Source organism: Mixophyes fleayi, chromosome 12 (assembly GCF_038048845.1).
Source record: "Mixophyes fleayi isolate aMixFle1 chromosome 12, aMixFle1.hap1, whole genome shotgun sequence".
Lineage (NCBI taxonomy): Eukaryota > Metazoa > Chordata > Amphibia > Anura > Limnodynastidae > Mixophyes > Mixophyes fleayi.
The window spans coordinates 28,330,294-28,348,786 of NC_134413.1; positions in this window are offsets into that span (position 1 = coordinate 28,330,294).

An 18,493-nucleotide genomic window follows, 5' to 3' on the forward strand; every position below is an offset into this window, starting at 1 on the left:
GTTTTACACACTTCTTCTCCATTTCAGACTCCATCCCAAAGTTCTATCTATCTTTCCATGCACTATACCCTTGTCACTAAAACACAGTCCTGGAAAAGGGTTTTACAATTTATGTTCAGGTCTCCCCAACAGTTTCCTACATAGCTAACTGCAAAATAGTCCAAATAAATCAGGATCACGGGGATAAATGTGTTACTTATCCAACAGGTCTCCAACTTCCATCTGCAGCATGGCTTCTCTCCGTAATAGATTCAGATAACCGCATCCGCTCTTCACCGAATGGGCTCTTTTTTGTTCTCTGCTCCCTTCTCTGTCTGGTCTGTCTCACTCGCTCTTAGACTTCACAGACCTCCGTTCACCTTTCTAGCTCTTTTTCCTTCTCTGCTGGCTCTGTTCTCTCTACTCTGATTTCTCCTGCTCCTCTCTCTCATCTCCGCCATTCTTCTTCCCAGCATGCCTTTGGCAGTTTCCACCCTGCTCCTCCTCTGCGCACCTTTTTATGTCAAAAATGCCCCTCTGGTCTGTCAGGAGATGTAGTTCCCAGTCAGCTGTCATTATCTTAGTGGTGCATGCATGGCCTGCTTGGGTTGCCAGCCCTACATAAATGTTGATGATTTTTTTTATTTTTTTCAAACCGATAGGACATTTTTTATTTATCTTTTTATTTTATGGGTAGTATACAGGGCCGGATTAAGGGAATGGAGGCCCCTGGGCTAAGGGGCCCTCCATTCCCCGCGAGGCCCCCAATGTGAGCCGTCCGCCGCCCCCCACCCCCCGCGAGGACCCCCCCAAGCACTTACCTGTCAGTGCAGTCCTCCATCCCGGCGCGCTGTAAGCTCCTTACTGAGGAGATCTCGCGAGAGTTCATGAACTCTCGCGAGATATCCTCAGTAAGCAGACTACAGCGCGCCGGGACGGAGGACTGCACTGACAGTACTCAGCAGCATCGATCGGGCCGGGGGCGCCCCCGCCCCCGACCGATCAATAATGCTGCTGAGGAGTTTGAAGGGCCCCCTGGATGCCCGAGGCCCCTGGGCTATAGCCCAGTTAGACCTCGGGTTAATCCGGCCCTGGTAGTATATAGAGTAAAAATGAGCTGAAAATAGAAAAAAAATACACTATCAGATCCCGGTGCCCCCACACAGGGAATTCCTGGTGAAGTTATTATGACATCAGCCATTCACCCAGAATCCCTCCACTGATGAACATGAAAATGCAAAATACTTCTACATTTGACAGATAACATTTACTTTGAATGCTTTGTGCTGGCGACCTACGGGACGGACCAAATCTATTGTTTTCTGTCCCTTCAGGGGACTCTTAGCCTACTACTGGCAAGTTCAACAAATAAAGCATTTTGCCAATATTACCAGCCATTTACATAGGGTTAGAGGTATAGAGCCTCTTGTACGATGACAGGTTAAGATAGCATGATAATGTACAGACTTCATATGGGGAATATAGTATGCTTCAGTGGTGAAAGTGGGGGGCGTATACAGTGGTATGCCATACTGCCGCTTCTACTGCCATCATTGAAACAATATAAAATTCCATTCCTAATTCTAAATTTCCACTTCGATCACTGGTATGTTTATAATTTTCAATAAAGATATAAAATTTAGATACACAACCTGGTACACATGCCTAAACTAGCTTTAGTATCATTGTGAAGAGTGTGATATATTGTTCTATATGGAAGACATAGTTTTATGCTAATCCTTTGAGCAAAGGCAGGGAGTTGTGCCTGCCATCTTTTTGGCTGTTCTCTCATTTTCAGTCCTCTAATGATATATACTTTTCAAATGACATTGTGTTTAACCCTTGCCACAAAGCCATATGCCCTCCCAAAGTTAGTATATAGGGAGAGGATTTTTTGTACATTAGTAAAAGTTATAGGAGGGCTCTGAGGTGAGATCAGTTATTACAAAGGGCAACTCTACTACTTTGTTCCTGCATGCCAGCTTAGTAACCCATTCATAGAAATTCTGTAAAGATGTATGTCAAGAGTATTTTCATAAATTCATCTTATATTTATATTAGACTTGGGGAAAATGAAAAATAGGTCTAAACCGCCTTTACATGAAAGAACTTGGACAGTAAATTAGGGTGATGGTATAAAGGGGGCAATATAAAGAGGGAGCTCTGTAGTGCCATCGAAAAAGTCTTTGACCCTCTTACATGACAGACAATCAATTACTGGTCACTGAGATTATGACAGCAGCTCCTAGGATAAATTTAACAATAGACAGTAACTCTTAAGCTGGGTACACACTACAGAAATTTCTACCAACTTTTTATGCAGAGCGATTTTACATGCGATCGATGGTCCGATCGCTCGGTCCATGGACTGCATACACACTAGCCTTGTTTAGGACGATAAAGGGAAGAGCGGACGTCCCTTTAGCAACTTTTTACAGCCATGTTGTCGTGAGCAATGACTGTAATTTCGTACTCGCTGTTGTGGATCGGTCGGAAGTTTATACACACTACACAGCGGAAACGAGATTGGACCGAAAATATTAAACGGTACGACCAACCAAATGAGGCGACAATCGTCCATTTGGGCAGACTTTTGACCATCGTGTCACTACACACACTGACCCAACTTTTGAACGAGCGGTCGTATGTCGGCTGATTGAGCCGATTATTGGATGAAAACAGTGTAGTGTGTACCCAGCTTTACACTTCAGAAACTCATGCAACGTTTTTCTGGTAATCATTCTTACTAATTACTAGAGGGAACAGTGATACAAATACTAGGGTTAAGATATTTACATTTTTCTCCTAGGTTTTCCTTTAAATTGCAATCAGAGGGATCACTGTTTTATTCGGGTGTTATGTGCGCGTTAAAACACTTCAGGGATGTGTAATTACTGGGAATCGTTGTAATTTGATCTTGTGTTTTTTAAAAGCACTTGGTGCGTAAGACATAATTATACCCTGGCAGATATTGCTGCATTCTCACAGGTTGGCCTTCTATGCTTCTATTAACATATCACTCATCCTTCTCTCTGTACAAACAATTTACCAAAACTGCATGAAGCTCTTTAAGACTTAACAAATAATATTTCTTTTTAGCAATGTTGCATGCTACATATTTTAATTTACAGCATATTAGCATGAGTCTAGACTAGAAGGCATCCTCTACTTTGTGTAAACCATAAAGTCATCATCTTGTACTATAAATATCTTCTACATATTTAGAAGCTATATAAATATCTATTAAAAGACCACTAAACCTAAAATACCAGGGACACATGGCTTGTTGTATGAAAATATTAACTTAGCACAGGTTAGACTCTCTATGTCTCTTGCTTTACATGTTGTAGCAAGGAATGTTGTATAATAAAATAACAATTTTAATTATTTTTTTTTACACTGGGAGGATAGTTTTGTTTACATTTTACAAAGCTTGTAATGGCAGTTAAAGTGTCCTTGCAAATTGCATTTTGAGATCTCATCAGAGATATAGACCTTTAAAGACGATGTTCATGCAATTGAAAGATTATTTGTTGTCATTCTGCTACTTGGGGATACAGAAGTTTAAGAGTGTGATGTCTGGGACTTCTGCTGTTTGGGAAGGAATACCCTCCAGGCGCCTCTGTAATGGCTAATTCTTCTGCCTCAGCTAGCACCAAGACGTTGAGTTTCAGTACATTAAGGGTGAAGAGCAGTGGAGAGAGCACTGAGTAGATGGACCTGCTATTAGTGGGGAGGGGGTGTTAATAAAAACTTATTGGAGATGATGTTTACGCAAATTGAAAAAAGTATGAGCAAAATTTGTGAATTTAAATACAATGACATTTGCACTTTATACAGGTGATAAATATGTTAGGGTGGACTGAGTGAATTTAGATTAATATGTTTCTTTGCCAAAATTATGCAAAAATATAAAAATAAAATAAAACTTTATTATCCCCCCCCCCCCCCCATGCACCATCTGTTTGAAAATAGGACATTTGCAAATGTTGTTCATACAGAAATTATTGCTCTTGAGACTTTTCCCTACATTCTTATGGGTGACTTTAAACCTGGCTATACACGTTGCAAACAATTGTTTTTTAAAATGTTAAATGTCTGACATGTGGTTGACAATTTAACACGATCAAATGTACATGACCAAACTGATAACTTTATAGGAAATTAATGATCAGATGAAGTTAAACTCTGTATTGGTAACTGTGTAGAACTATCCTATACCATAGGTACCAATTTTTGTAGTTGGGGTTTCGGGGACATTGGGAGTGCGCCGCCATAAAGCGCATTGTAGTGCATGGCCATGTCCAACTGGGGGCGTTCCAGTGCTTCCATATGCTGGGCTGCCCCCAGCCTACCTCAAACCACCCCTTAAACTGTGTACTTGCCATTGATGCATGCGTCACCCATTAGTGACTGTGTTGCTATTATGAGCAATTTTTCCAATGTGGGACAAGGCTGTGTGCAGGAAAAACAATGGGTCAGAGCCCTCACATCAGGGCTGTTCCACCTAAATCAAGAGGCATACCTGTACCGTGCATGCACTGTAAATGTCTTTCTGCTCTGTCAGATCAAATTTGTAATGTGTACGAAGCAATCACTTATTTTTTGACAGACTGATTGCTAAATATGCAATCTCAGTATGTGTGCCAGAATTGTGTACTGATGTGATGATACAGAAATGCAACTGTTTAATCATAAACTTCGGGGAACACATTTGGCTAGCGTACCCCAAACCAGCACTAATTCTGCTGCTCACTAAACTGGCTTATAACTAAAATAAATGAATGTTATGCTTACTTCTAGAATATATCCTTCAAAATAAAAAATAAAAACAACACACAATATTAGGCACATTAAATGTTTTATAGAGCCCCTTTAATCCACAATGCAGTCCAACGAAATCAAACATACAATATTAGCTGCCTATATTTTGCATATATTGTGTATAGCTGATAATGAGTTAGAATAATGTTCCAGAACATCCAGTGTGTAGGCTTGTTTCCAGTACTAAAGCCATTTAGCTGTCACTGTCTTCTAACAGAGATATTCCTGTATAATAGTCTGCAGAGCTCTGGCTGTAAAGTCTTTCTGCTTTATTATGACAAATCACATTTGCCTTACAGTCCTAATAGAGATCAACCGCTGAGCTTGTGAGTTCTATAGGAAGGAAGCGCTTATACATCATCTGGAAATTAGCTTATTTATCAATGTTAACTTTCAGACTTCAGTATTACTTTCTGGAAAACTGGTATCTCATTTATTGTACAAATAGACACACATAAAAGACTAGTCGTTCTGTGATCAGCTCTGTCTAATGGATCTTATTGTTCCTTTCACTTTTAATATGTCCTTCCTGAACGTATTACGCAAATAATTAACAATTCAGTCCAGTTGATACTAATGTGCCCCCGAGGGTATGTAAAAAATGAAGAGTTTGATTGACAGACAGCATTTTAACTACTACTAGCAAAGAAACTGATCATTGGGTGTTAATCAGAACTGTCACTCTCACTTATTATACACTGTATAAGCAAATCTACAATTATCTATCTATTGTGGATGTGCCTGTGCACATTGACCTTTAACTTTATTACTATTCTCACAGCACTTTGTTTCATTTCATGGATTGACGCTGTTATATGAAAAATCTTTTTTTATTATTAGCAATTTATAATTGAAAACCTATTTCAGTTGGGGGTTCTATTTTTAAATTATGTAGAATTAGGAGATTTTATATATATTTTCTAATTTTAATGGGTTTGCCAATTTCTTTGTTTTTCTCAGTTTTTTGCTTGTTCAATTTAACTATCATCAGCAAAAAATAGCTGTGAAATGTAGTTATAAGGCATGAGTGCTCACAATACTGCACCTCTTCTTAGCATGTAATATCTAAAATGGAGACCTCCTGTAATTACCCATGGTGCACTGAAAACTAAACTACAGAGGCCCCGAGAGTTCAAGTTTAAGCTAATACCAGATTGGCCACTATGTGGAGCTTACACAGAATACATGCATATGTAAATATAAAAATGCTGAAGGCATAACAATGACCAACCAAATGAGTCGACAATTGACTTTGGAATGACTTTCGACCATCGTGTCACTATACACACTAACCCAACTTCTAACCGAACGGCCGTATGTCGGCTGATTTTCCAGATTATTGAATGAAAACGCTCCAGTGTGTACCTAGCCTAAATCATTAAGGTGTACCAATTAAGTCCTAACCAATGTGTCTGAGATATAGTAGTGCTTAGGCTTATTCTACAGTATATTAGATGGTTTTAAAGACCACATTAGATCAGTATCATAATGTTATTTGATTTGTACTAATGTATTACAAATAGATAGATGTACCCCAAGTTAACCAAACCCAAAGCAAGCACTGCAATGAGTTGTAAGAAATTGTATTATAATACAGTAAAACATGTACCTGCAGCTGCAGGGATGGTGTGCAAAATCTGTAACATAGAATTTGATGGCAAATAAGAACTGTTTGGCCCATCTAGTCTGCCCATTGTTTTATTAACCTATGGTAACCTCAAGGCCATACCCTCATCATAACTTGCTCTTGACAAGGGATTGGATAGGCTAAGTTGGATCTAGGGCCAGTGCTACCATTAGGTGAACTCAGGCAGTTGCCTAAATCACAAACAATCCAGGGAAACCTGAAACGATGAATGAGGGACTACTTTTATTTTACCTGGCATCCCTGCTTTGAGTGCCAGCTGCCCTGGGGATTTGACTTAAACACAGGCTCCTTCCTCGATGGCAGAAAACAGGCAGTCTGATCCCACAAAGACTGATCTGAGCACTGCCTGCTCCAGAGGTGCGCCAAGTTCCAGATTTTGCCTCTGCTGGTACCGGAGCATTATATCCAGAGTGCTGGCCAGCCATCACCAGCAGTATCTGTCAGCCCAAAGCTTGCAACTCTGCAGAGAATGATTGTGGAGACTCATAATTGGCATATATCATGGAGCCACTGCTGGCAGGGGGTCTGAGATGTAGATGGGCAGCCCCTGGGAGGTAAAAGCCTCCAATCACACCTACCCTGTACTCTGAGATAGTGAGTAAGGGGACCAGAGCAGAAATAAAATGCTGTTGCTGGAGTTCAGAGGGATTCATTGGGAGCTTGACTGACTAAGGGTTGCTGAGAGAGCTAACCCTTTGCTTAAAAGTGTTCTAGCACTGTTGGTAAGACTTGAGTTGAATACAGATATTTGCCTGGGTGTGAAAATACATTCACACAGTACCAACGTCTGTGGTACTGGCGGCTGGTGAGACTTTCAAAGGTATCCTGGTTAGCACTGACACTCTGCTGGTGAGAGGGGGCGAATAGCCTGTGGGTGCCCTGGTCTCCTGTTACTTAAGTCCACTATAAATCAAATGTCAATGGAAAATATTCTGAAACAATTTGATGTGTTTGTTTCTGGATATATCTCTAAAGATTTCTCAGCCCATTGGAGCATGATGATATTTCCTAGGGTGAGTTGTTGTCATCTATGCTTCTAACAGCTTTTAAGTAAAAATACCCCTTAAAGTGTCCTCGGTTCGATACATGGCGTTTCATTAAATTTCACATGAGGATCCTTGAATGTAAATTACAATTATAGATAAACAGGGATTTATAACGACAGCTTTCATCACAAATCAGATATTTAATACATTTAGAGTGGATTAGTCTTTCTGCACTTTCCACTAACAATGTGCGCAATACATTAAAACAAATATATAGCTTACCATGATAACAACCAAACATTTTATAATGCTACATGGCAATTTGTTCATATTACTACAGCAGGTGACAATATAGATGAAGCTCCATTTTCCATTACTTATTGAGATGCTAAACTGGGCTATGTCATGCTGGGTATCCATTACACAACATGTTGGGATAATTTTGACAAATTGCAATGGCCAAGAGAAAATCCACATATTAGCTAGGCTGTATTTATAGTTTGTCTTTCATTAGACTAACCTAAATAAGTGAGTGGTGGTCAACTCCACATCTTCACATCACAGTAGGACTAGATGTTGCCCTGCCTATCAAGCCACCTGCTGGCTGTCTTACACATAACCTTGGTTTAAATAAATGGTTGGGCCCTTTGTCAATGATATGTCTCTAAGCAAAGTACCTTCTCCTATAAAGACATGAATTATAGTATCCTTTTTTGTAGTCATTTTAAACAGATATATTTTCATAGTTATATCTGCACAAATTCAATCTACACATTACAAGCTATAATTTATTATACACCTTTTATAGACCTAGCAAATATTTGTACTTTAGAGTTTTCAGCCACAAGGATGGGTGTGCAGTTTTTTTCTATACATTTTACCCTCTATTGTGCCATTTATGGGAACCATTATATGAACTTGTATTACAATAGCATGTGTGAGCATCCTCTAACATAATACAGTTGCTAGTGACATCCAAAACCTGTTAGTCCATGATAGCACACAAGCTCCATATAGGTCAACTTCTATTTTCCATTACTTATCGAGATGCTATCTGGGCTACGTCATGCTGGGCATCCATTGAACAACGGTTGAGATGACATCTTAGTTCATTAGGACTTGAGGACACTATCCTGTCCCAGTTCCTACTTCTCAAACCAGTACTTCAGTACTTCTCTGGATCCACCTCCTCTCCACTTCCTCTATCAGAATATGACAATGCTACATCATATCATCATACATATTCCCTCTATGTTCTATATACAGAGCCGTAACTTAGAATTCTAGCGCCTGGGGCGAGAAAGACAAATGCCGCCCCCTAGCTTTCAATTTTAACCAAATGAACCTAAAATATTCCTAAATTGCGCCCCCCTTCAGCGTTGCACCCTGGGTGGTCGCCCCTGTCGCACAGCCATAGTTACAGCCCTGTCTATATACACCAGTTCCCTTGGAAAACTAAAGCATGTATGGATCTCTGTATCTATTCTATACCCCAATTTATCTATCCTTTCCAGATCTTTCATGATTTGTGTTGACCTATACAACTAAATGTCTTTCTGCCATTTCATCTTAGATTTCCTCTTGCCACCTGAAACTCAGTCCTTCAAAAGTTGGGGTAATCTTCCTGCCAGCCAGCAGAAGCTATCTACCTGATATTTCTTGTGACATGACGATATAAGCTATTGTTCAAGATCAATGCTTAGGCGTTATTCTTTACTCAGGACTGAACTTTAATTTCCAAATTCAATCTGTATCCAAATCCTGTTACATGTGTGTCCTGGAAATATTTCTTACATGACTGTAACAAATACAAGACACTGCCAAAACTTTAATGTATACACTCAATTTCCTGCATTGGCTATTATAGTTCCCTTATTACTGATCTTCCACTTACCAGACATTCACCCCTACAAGCTAATTTGAATTCAAAACAATCTTCAGCTACTCCAGTCTTGGTTGCCTGTACTATACCAAATCCAACATAAAAGCATCTACTAACATATAACACTGCTAACAGAACTGCAGCAACCTACATCTCTTCCCTTGCCTAAAAATATCTCGACTTGACCCCTTCACTCTGTCTAAGATATCTGTCTTTCATCCACACTCATTACTTGCTTTCATTCCCAGTTTGGCTGGAACAATTTGCAATATGTATCAAACTCCTATTTTTCTATGAACGATTAACTTGTAAGGCCCTTTTACTTTTTTGAACCCGGTGATGCCTAGTTCCATCCCTGGGGGTATATTTACTAAACTGCGGGTTTGAAAAGTGGAGATGTTGCCTATAGCAACCAATCAGATTCTAGTTATTTATCTAGTGCATTCTGCAACATGACAGCTAGAATCTGATTGGTTGCTATAGGCAACATCTCCACTCTTTCAAACCCACAGTTTAGTAAATATACCCCCTGATGTCGGCGTTCTAGAAATAAATGTTCATAGCAATAATCGTTTTCTTAAGTCACTCATTTCATAAAGGTGGAAGGTGCATTTATTTATCCCGCACCTATGTACTATGTATCAACCTATCTTCTGTATACAAAAGTTTCACTGCAGGTAATTTCTAGGATAATCAGCTGTAAAGTTGCGTCTAATAAGTCATTTTTCTTAGAGACTTTCATTTGTTTGTCAGTTCCAAATCTTTTGCAGACTGGTATTGGGGTTTTCTATTAAACTCCAAATCTTGTGTGATTAAACAAAACCATAATTGAAAGAAGAGTCAATTATAAATTGAATAACTTTATTACACTGTGGTAAACCAAGAAAGAAAAATGCCCAGCTACAACAATTGTAAATAAGATCCTAATCCGTGCATAAGACTTTCTGCAGTGCCCAGACTCTATAATCAGCAATCCCACATATTATACCAGCACTGTCTCTAAACATTATATCTGCATTAACCTCTACGTGTAAATTTACCAACCTGTGGACTTCTGAAATTGCCAGTATATGCTGTTTTTGCAGGTAGGCTATAAAATGCAATTTAATTGAAGGCAAAGGGGTTTGAAAATGTATATAATTATATTATATTTATATATATTTTGCTTTCTAAATAAATTGTAATTTTAAGCCCTGAATCATCAAAAATTGTACAAGATTGCAGGTTGATACGTTTACCCCCTGGTCTTTATACCAACAGTGCCTGCAGGATTTTGTACTACGATTGCCGCCCAGTCATTATAATATTATGCTACAAGCAGATTACAAAAGGTAATTTTGAGACTCCATACAACCTGGTAAGCAGAGTCTCCATCTCTCGCCAAACCTCATTTAGCGGATTACAATTCAGTCCTCTAACTGTTGGCTGGTGTTTAAAGTCAGCCTTAAGTCTGTTGATTAATGTATAGAAGAATCTCCCATCTGGTAAAAAATAAAGGATCCACCATTGCACCAAACAGTTAAAGTGGCACCATCAGGTTTGAATAAATTGCTCTATTAATGCCATATAAAAAATGCCAAAAACATCGCCCACCATTTTTTTTATTGCAATCTAGCTGTGTTACATATACTGGATACGATGATTACTTACATAAACCATAATACTGATTTGTTTGCTTCCACTGCTGCCTCTACATTGCAATGTCCATCCATATTTCTCACCGACTGTCTTACTCAGTGTGTGCTTTGTTGAGTGGTGACTTAGGGCCTGATTCATTAAGGAAAGTTACTCAAGAAATTGAGTACGTTTTCTTACTTAAGTTTCCTGGACAAAACCATGTTGCAAGGCGTAAACTTAGCTCAACTCAAGTGGGAAACAGATCTACAAATCTGTTTGTCAGAGGAAGATTGGGAACACATTTTTAAAAATGTTTTCAAGATGTTGAAATGCATTATTCAGAAATGTTAATCAAGCTTATTTAGAGATTCTATGTGACACAAGCTAAATTACATATAATCTTGCCAAGGGTTTCTAAATTTTATTGTAGGAATTATGGCGAGTGTAGGAGTCTTATTCATAGTTCCTGGAGCTGCCCAGTGATATAAAATCTAGGGTCAGAAACCCTTAACTTAATTAACCGGATTGGGAATATAGTGTTATCTCCATCCCCATATAGTGTAGCCCTGTTACATCATTGCCCTCCACACCTCCAGCCGCATCATAAGTATATCACAGGACACATCCTTGCACAAGAGCCGCAATTGCCCGATATTGCAACCCCCCCCCCCCCCCCACACACTACCACCTGTGATTATTGCCAAAAGTCAAAGGACTTATGACACAGAGACCATAGATTTCCAAAATACGTCTCCTGCCTCCTCCTCTATATATTCAAATCATATAATAATTGGAGCCAGGGGGCACATGCATCAGCTGCACATAGTTAGCTGGGGCTCCCTTTCTGCCTGGGAGGTTACAACAGCATTTCTTGGCCCCTACCTAAACTTTTCTATGGGGCCAAGTTAATCAAATTTCAGCCCCTCCAGAATCTGCACCACAAAAGTTAGACTGTTTTTAGAGCTATATGTAGTAGTGCTCACATTGTATAGCTGGCAGCAATTTCCACAGACACTTTATTTTCTGAAAAGTAAAAGTAGTGTATGAAAATGGATATGCAATGTGTTCAGCACACTTTCTGGGGGAATGACTATGTAAATGACAATGTAAAGTTGTAGATATTGTATTAGTGAGAACATATCTGCATTGTTCGAACAATAAGTAGTTGAAGGATGCAGATGCACTTCACATCCTAATAACATAACATATTATACCCAACACTGAACAATACAACTAGCAGTGTCCAGTATATTATACACACCAACATGGGGTACTTGTACTTTTATACTGCGAATTAGAGTTGAGGTAGAATGCATCCCGGACCAACCCCCAAATCTGCACATTTTAAATGTAAACACCCCTGCAGCGCAATCTGGTTTAGCCTGGTGTGTGTGTGTGTGTGTGTGTATGTGTGTATATATATATATATATATATATATATATATATATATATATATATATATATATATATATATATATATATATATATTTACACACTCCATTGATCTGGAAGATGCCACAGTGATCAATATGCTCTCGATAATGGGGGGAAGCAGGACATACATAAAACAGGATCTATCACGGTAGATAAACTAAATGCAGATATGAAAACAAAAGGTAGGGAAAACCCATCCTCCATGAGAAAGATGCTTCTCCTTTCAACTTATTTTCAATATTATCCTTCTTTTGGGATTCTTTTAAGCCATACAGGTATAAGGTGAATTCTCTCAGATATCCAAGATGATAAATGGCCAACATTTTCCATGGTTGCTAATACTTTTGAGGGAAGGCAGTGCCATAAGCAATGTTTTTCCTTAATTGAGGTGATTGCTGATGAAATGTAATACATTAAAAACAATGTAGTCAGTAAAAGTTGGTTGATTGTATACTGCTTTATACCCAATATCTGGGCACTTTCTCTGGTAGAAAACAACCTGATAACACGCAACGATGCTGGACCTGTGGATTTAATCATTGTTGAGAGCTGATAAAGGCCGAAGAGATCTTCATATTCGGTCTCAAAACCGTACTGCATTGTACTGTGAGACACAGTAAACCCGGCAAAGCTTTCTACCCAGCTGGCTGTCAACTCCACTGTGGAATTACACAGATGCTTGTTGATAATGATTGGAGGGACATGTGAAAGTTCAGCCTCAAGCCTATATAGCATCAGCTAATGAATATGTTGCTAATCCCTATATCAGATCTTATATTTATGACTGCTGTTTGTATTGCAACAAAAGTCAGATCACTATCCAGTCTTATTTATAACACACAAAGCCAGTATATGGTTAGTTGTTCCTATGAATGTAAAATTACTATTTTATTGTTTTAAACTTATATGTTTTTAATTAAGTAAAAGTTGTGAGACATTTTTGGTATTTAAACTATATGTGCCTGATTTATCATGGAAAGTAAAACAAAAAAAAAATTTGAACCTTAGCAAAACCATGTTGCATTGGAGGGGGAAGGTAAATTTAAAATGTGGGAATAGATTTATAATTGGGGTAGAGCATATCCTAGATCAACTTTTAATGTCTGTGTAAAAATAAAGCTATCAAGTACTTGCATCCTACATGAGAAAACAGACAGTATTTTCCTTATGTGCAAAATAACAAGCATTTGCACCCCTTGCATTGCAACATGGTTTTGCCAAAGGTTCAAAGTTACTTATTTGTATTATTTTACTTTCCTTAATGAATCATGCCCTATGTTTTCTAACAAAAAGGGAAACAGATTGAGAGCTGATTCTATATTCAATTAGTTTATTTGTTACAAGTTGTTGCACACCACAGCCACAGCTATTCAGTTTTCTCCATTATCTGATTCCGTTTTCGGTACCTAAATTTATTTTCCTATATTTGTAAAATTGGGTTGATAAAAAGCCTCACATGGTGAATGACCACAAGGAAAGCCCCACTATAAAAATAAAAGATACTATTGTCATGTGACTGGAATAATTTTAAAACAAGGGGGAAAAGAAAATTACTCCCCCATTTCCCTTATGTCAGTCAGACAGAAGATAACAGGAGACTCATAACCTGTTAATCTTATGACCTGTTATTGGAATCTATTCAATGTATACACATCATGAAACAATATTTTTATATTGTTTGTTTAAATTATTGCAAACCCCATGCTCGTTTTCTACTCCATTAGCAGTCTTCAAAAAAAAATTGGAAAGTGGAAAGAGACAGCAGATGAAATGAATAAACGGGATAGAGGAGCTGATAGACATTGAATGCAGGAAAAGAGAAGTTTGGGGAATGAGGAGATGTGTATATGGGGAAGTGGCGGTGATGGAGGTATATAAATATATTACATAGCACTACAGATTCTTATGACTTGTGCTCTTCTCCTTTATGGAATACAGAACATGGGTGAGGTCATGCTGTGATGTCATAATGGTAACTTCTGATATCAGAGTTTTGCTGTTGCTGCCTCTCTCATTACACATCCAGGACATTGACATAGCACTATCATTACAGTCATTTACCGACTCAATGTACATCTCTTGCAACCTGATCTGTGCCTTATTGGTTAGCACTTCTGCCTCCCAGCACTGGGGTCATGAGTTCGATTTCCGACCATGGCCTTATCTGTGTGGAGTTTGTATGTTCTCCCTGTGTTTGTGTGGGTTTCCTCTGGGTGCTCCGGTTTCCTCCCACACTCTATACTCATACTGGTGGGTTAATTGGCTGCTATTAAATTGCCCTTATTCTCTCTCGGTCTGTGTGTGTGTATGTTAGTGAATTTAGATTGTAAGCTCCAATGGGGCAGGGACTGATGTGAATGAGTTCTCTGGGCAGCAGTGCGGAATTAGTGGGACTATATAAATAAATAGATGATGATGATGATGATCTGTACCTCAGACACGTACAGCCACCTGAGATAAAGATACCCGCATAAGGTAAATATCTCTTCAATGACAAGGGTGTCTCAGTTGGATGTCTGCAGACTTGGAGCTTGACTACCCTAAAACATGACCTTGAGCTTGTTTGCGTCTACCATTAGAGGTTCTAGCAGGACTACGCTGCTATCGTGATACTTTTAGCCATTCAGGTAATTTGGTGCTTCTCAAAAGGGGATGACCATCCTCTTCAGCAAATTGCGCAGTTTTGCGAGGAATATATAATAGGTAGTGTCAGAAGATGTGGACACTTGGTATACCAATTGCATCAACCAAACCTACTTTAGCTGTCATTATGGTGTAATGTACATTTCATTATTTGATTATGTTTGGTCAATAAACTCTGCATAGCCTTTTAATGCCTAGAGCAGTGGTTCCCAAACTTTTGCAGTTCGCAGCACCCTTAGAGTCTCCAAATTTTTTCAAGGCACCCCTCCAAAATAATTACTGAGTAGTCCTGTTTTAGAAGTAGTTGGGTCAAAAAATTGTAATAAGTATTTAGGTCACGACAGAAATACTTATTTAGTTGTATGCAAAAATGCCCCTCTGCATCCAGGCACTCTGCCCCCTCTGCATCCAGGCACTCTGCCCCCTCTGCATCCAGGCACACTGCCCCCTCTGCAACCAGGCACACTGCCCTCTCTCACGTTGCCCCCTCTGCCCTCTGTCACCTCCTCTGCCCTCTCTCACGCTGTCACCCTCCTCTGCCCTCTCTCACGCTGTCACCCTCCTCTGCTCTCTGTCCCCCTCCTCTGCCATCTGTCCCCCTTCTCTTCTCACTGTCCTCCTCCTCTGCCCTCTGTCCCCCTCCTCTGCCCTCCTCCTCCTCCTCTGCCCTCTGCCCCCCTCCCCCTCCTCTGCCCTCTGACCCCCTCCTCTGCCCTCTGACCCCCTCCTCTGCCCTCTGACCCCCTCCTCTGCCCTCTGACCCCCTCCTCTGCCCTCTGTCCCCCTCCTCTGCTCTCTGTCCTCCTCCTCTGCCATCTGCCCTCCTCCTCTGCTCTCTGTCCCCCTCCTCTGCCATCTGCCCTCCTCCTCTGCTCTCTGTCCCCCTCCTCTGCTCTCTGTCCCCCTCCTCTGCCATCTGCCCTCCTCTGCCCCGCGCCAGGCGCCAGCTATAGAAAGAAAGAAAGCAAACAGAAACTTACCAATCCGCGCGGCGCTAGGAACCTGCAGCCTCCTCTCTCGCGCAGCTGTCACTGACGTCGATATTCAGTGACCGCTGCGGGAGAGAGGAGGCTGCAGGGTCCTAGCGCTGCGCAGATTGGTAAGTTTCTGTTTGCTTTCTTTTTTCTAGGGCTGGCCCACGGCACCCCAGTGACAGCGCCGCGGCACCCCTGGGAGCCGCGGTGCACACTTTGGGAACCGCCGGCCTAGAGGGAAGGACAGTCCTTCAAGCCATGGGTCCCCAGAGGTTTCCTCCACAGGGGGTTTTTCCTCTCCTGAGTGCTAAAGGATGACTCTCTGTGAGTCACGAGATTTCGACCATCTTTGTCCTCTTATAGGACAAGTTTGTAAGGACCACAAGTCAATCTTGGTGATAATTATCCTATTTTATAGTGCAGATTAAAACTAATTTTTTTCTTGTGATAAAAACTCGTAATGTATTTTAAAATATATTTTGCTTGATTTGGTCTTATTTTATTAATAAATGCTCCTGAAAGGTGTAGAGGGAGCAGTAAGGTCTAACAAGGAAAATGAGACCAGAGTTGGTAATGTACAGTAATACAGTCAATGACAAGGGTGTCTCAGTTGGATGTCTGCAGACTTGGAGCTTGACTACCCTAAAACATGACCTTGAGCTTGTTTGCGTCTACCATTAGAGGTTCTAGCAGGACTACGCTGCTATCGTGATACTTTTAGCCATTCAGGTAATTTGGTGCTTCTCAAAAGGGGATGACCATCCTCTTCAGCAAATTGCGCAGTTTTGCGAGGAATATATAATAGGTAGTGTCAGAAGATGTGGACACTTGGTATACCAATTGCATCAACCAAACCTACTTTAGCTGTCATTATGGTGTAATGTACATTTCATTATTTGATTATGTTTGGTCAATAAACTCTGCATAGCCTTTTAATGCCTAGAGCAGTGGTTCCCAAACTTTTGCAGTTCGCAGCACCCTTAGAGTCTCCAAATTTTTTCAAGGCACCCCTCCAAAATAATTACTGAGCAGTCCTGTTTTAGAAGTAGTTGGGTCAAAAAATTGTAATAAGTATTTAGGTCACGACAGAAATACTTATTTAGTTGTATGCAAAAATGCCCCTCTGCATCCAGGCACTCTGCCCCCTCTGCATCCAGGCACTCTGCCCCCTCTGCATCCAGGCACACTGCCCCCTCTGCAACCAGGCACACTGCCCCCTCTGCAACCAGGCACACTGCCCTCTCTCACGTTGCCCCCTCTGCCCTCTGTCACCTCCTCTGCCCTCTGTCACACTGTCCCCCTCCTCTGCCCTCTGTCACGCTGTCCCCCTCCTCTGCCCTCTGTCACGCTGTCCCCCTCCTCTGCCCTCTCTCACGCTGTCACCCTCCTCTGCCCTCTCTCACGCTGTCACCCTCCTCTGCCCTCTCTCACGCTGTCACCCTCCTCTGCCCTCTCTCACGCTGTCACCCTCCTCTGCCCTCTCTCACGCTGTCACCCTCCTCTGCCCTCTCTCACGCTGTCACCCTCCTCTGCTCTCTGTCCCCCTCCTCTGCCATCTGTCCCCCTTCTCTTCTCACTGTCCTCCTCCTCTGCCCTCTGTCCCCCTCCTCTGCCCTCTGCCCTCCTCCTCCTCCTCTGCCCTCTGCCCCCCTCCCCCTCCTCTGCCCTCTGACCCCCTCCTCTGCCCTCTGACCCCCTCCTCTGCCCTCTGACCCCCTCCTCTGCCCTCTGTCCCCCTCCTCTGCTCTCTGTCCTCCTCCTCTGCCATCTGCCCTCCTCCTCTGCTCTCTGTCCCCCTCCTCTGCCATCTGCCCTCCTCCTCTGCTCTCTGTCCCCCTCCTCTGCTCTCTGTCCCCCTCCTCTGCCATCTGCCCTCCTCTGCCCCGCGCCAGGCGCCAGCTATAGAAAGAAAGAAAGCAAACAGAAACTTACCAATCCGCGCGGCGCTAGGAACCTGCAGCCTCCTCTCTCGCGCAGCTGTCACTGACGTCGATATTCAGTGACCGCTGCGGGAGAGAGGAGGCTGCAGGGTCCTAGCGCCGCGCAGATTGGTAAGTTTCTGTTTGCTTTCTTTTTTCTAGGGCTGGCCCACGGCACCCCTGGGAGCCGCGGTGCACACTTTGGGAACCGCCGGCCTAGAGGGAAGGACAGTCCTTCAAGCCATGGGTCCCCAGAGGTTTCCTCCACAGGGGGTTTTTCCTCTCCTGAGTGCTAAAGGATGACTCTCTGTGAGTCACGAGATTTCGACCATCTTTGTCCTCTTATAGGACAAGTTTGTAAGGACCACAAGTCAATCTTGGTGATAATTATCCTATTTTATAGTGCAGATTAAAACTAATTTTTTTCTTGTGATAAAAACTCGTAATAAATGTATTTTAAAATATATTTTGCTTGATTTGGTCTTATTTTATTAATAAATGCTCCTGAAAGGTGTAGAGGGAGCAGTAAGGTCTAACAAGGAAAATGAGACCAGAGTTGGTAATGGAAAGTAATACAGTTGCCGAG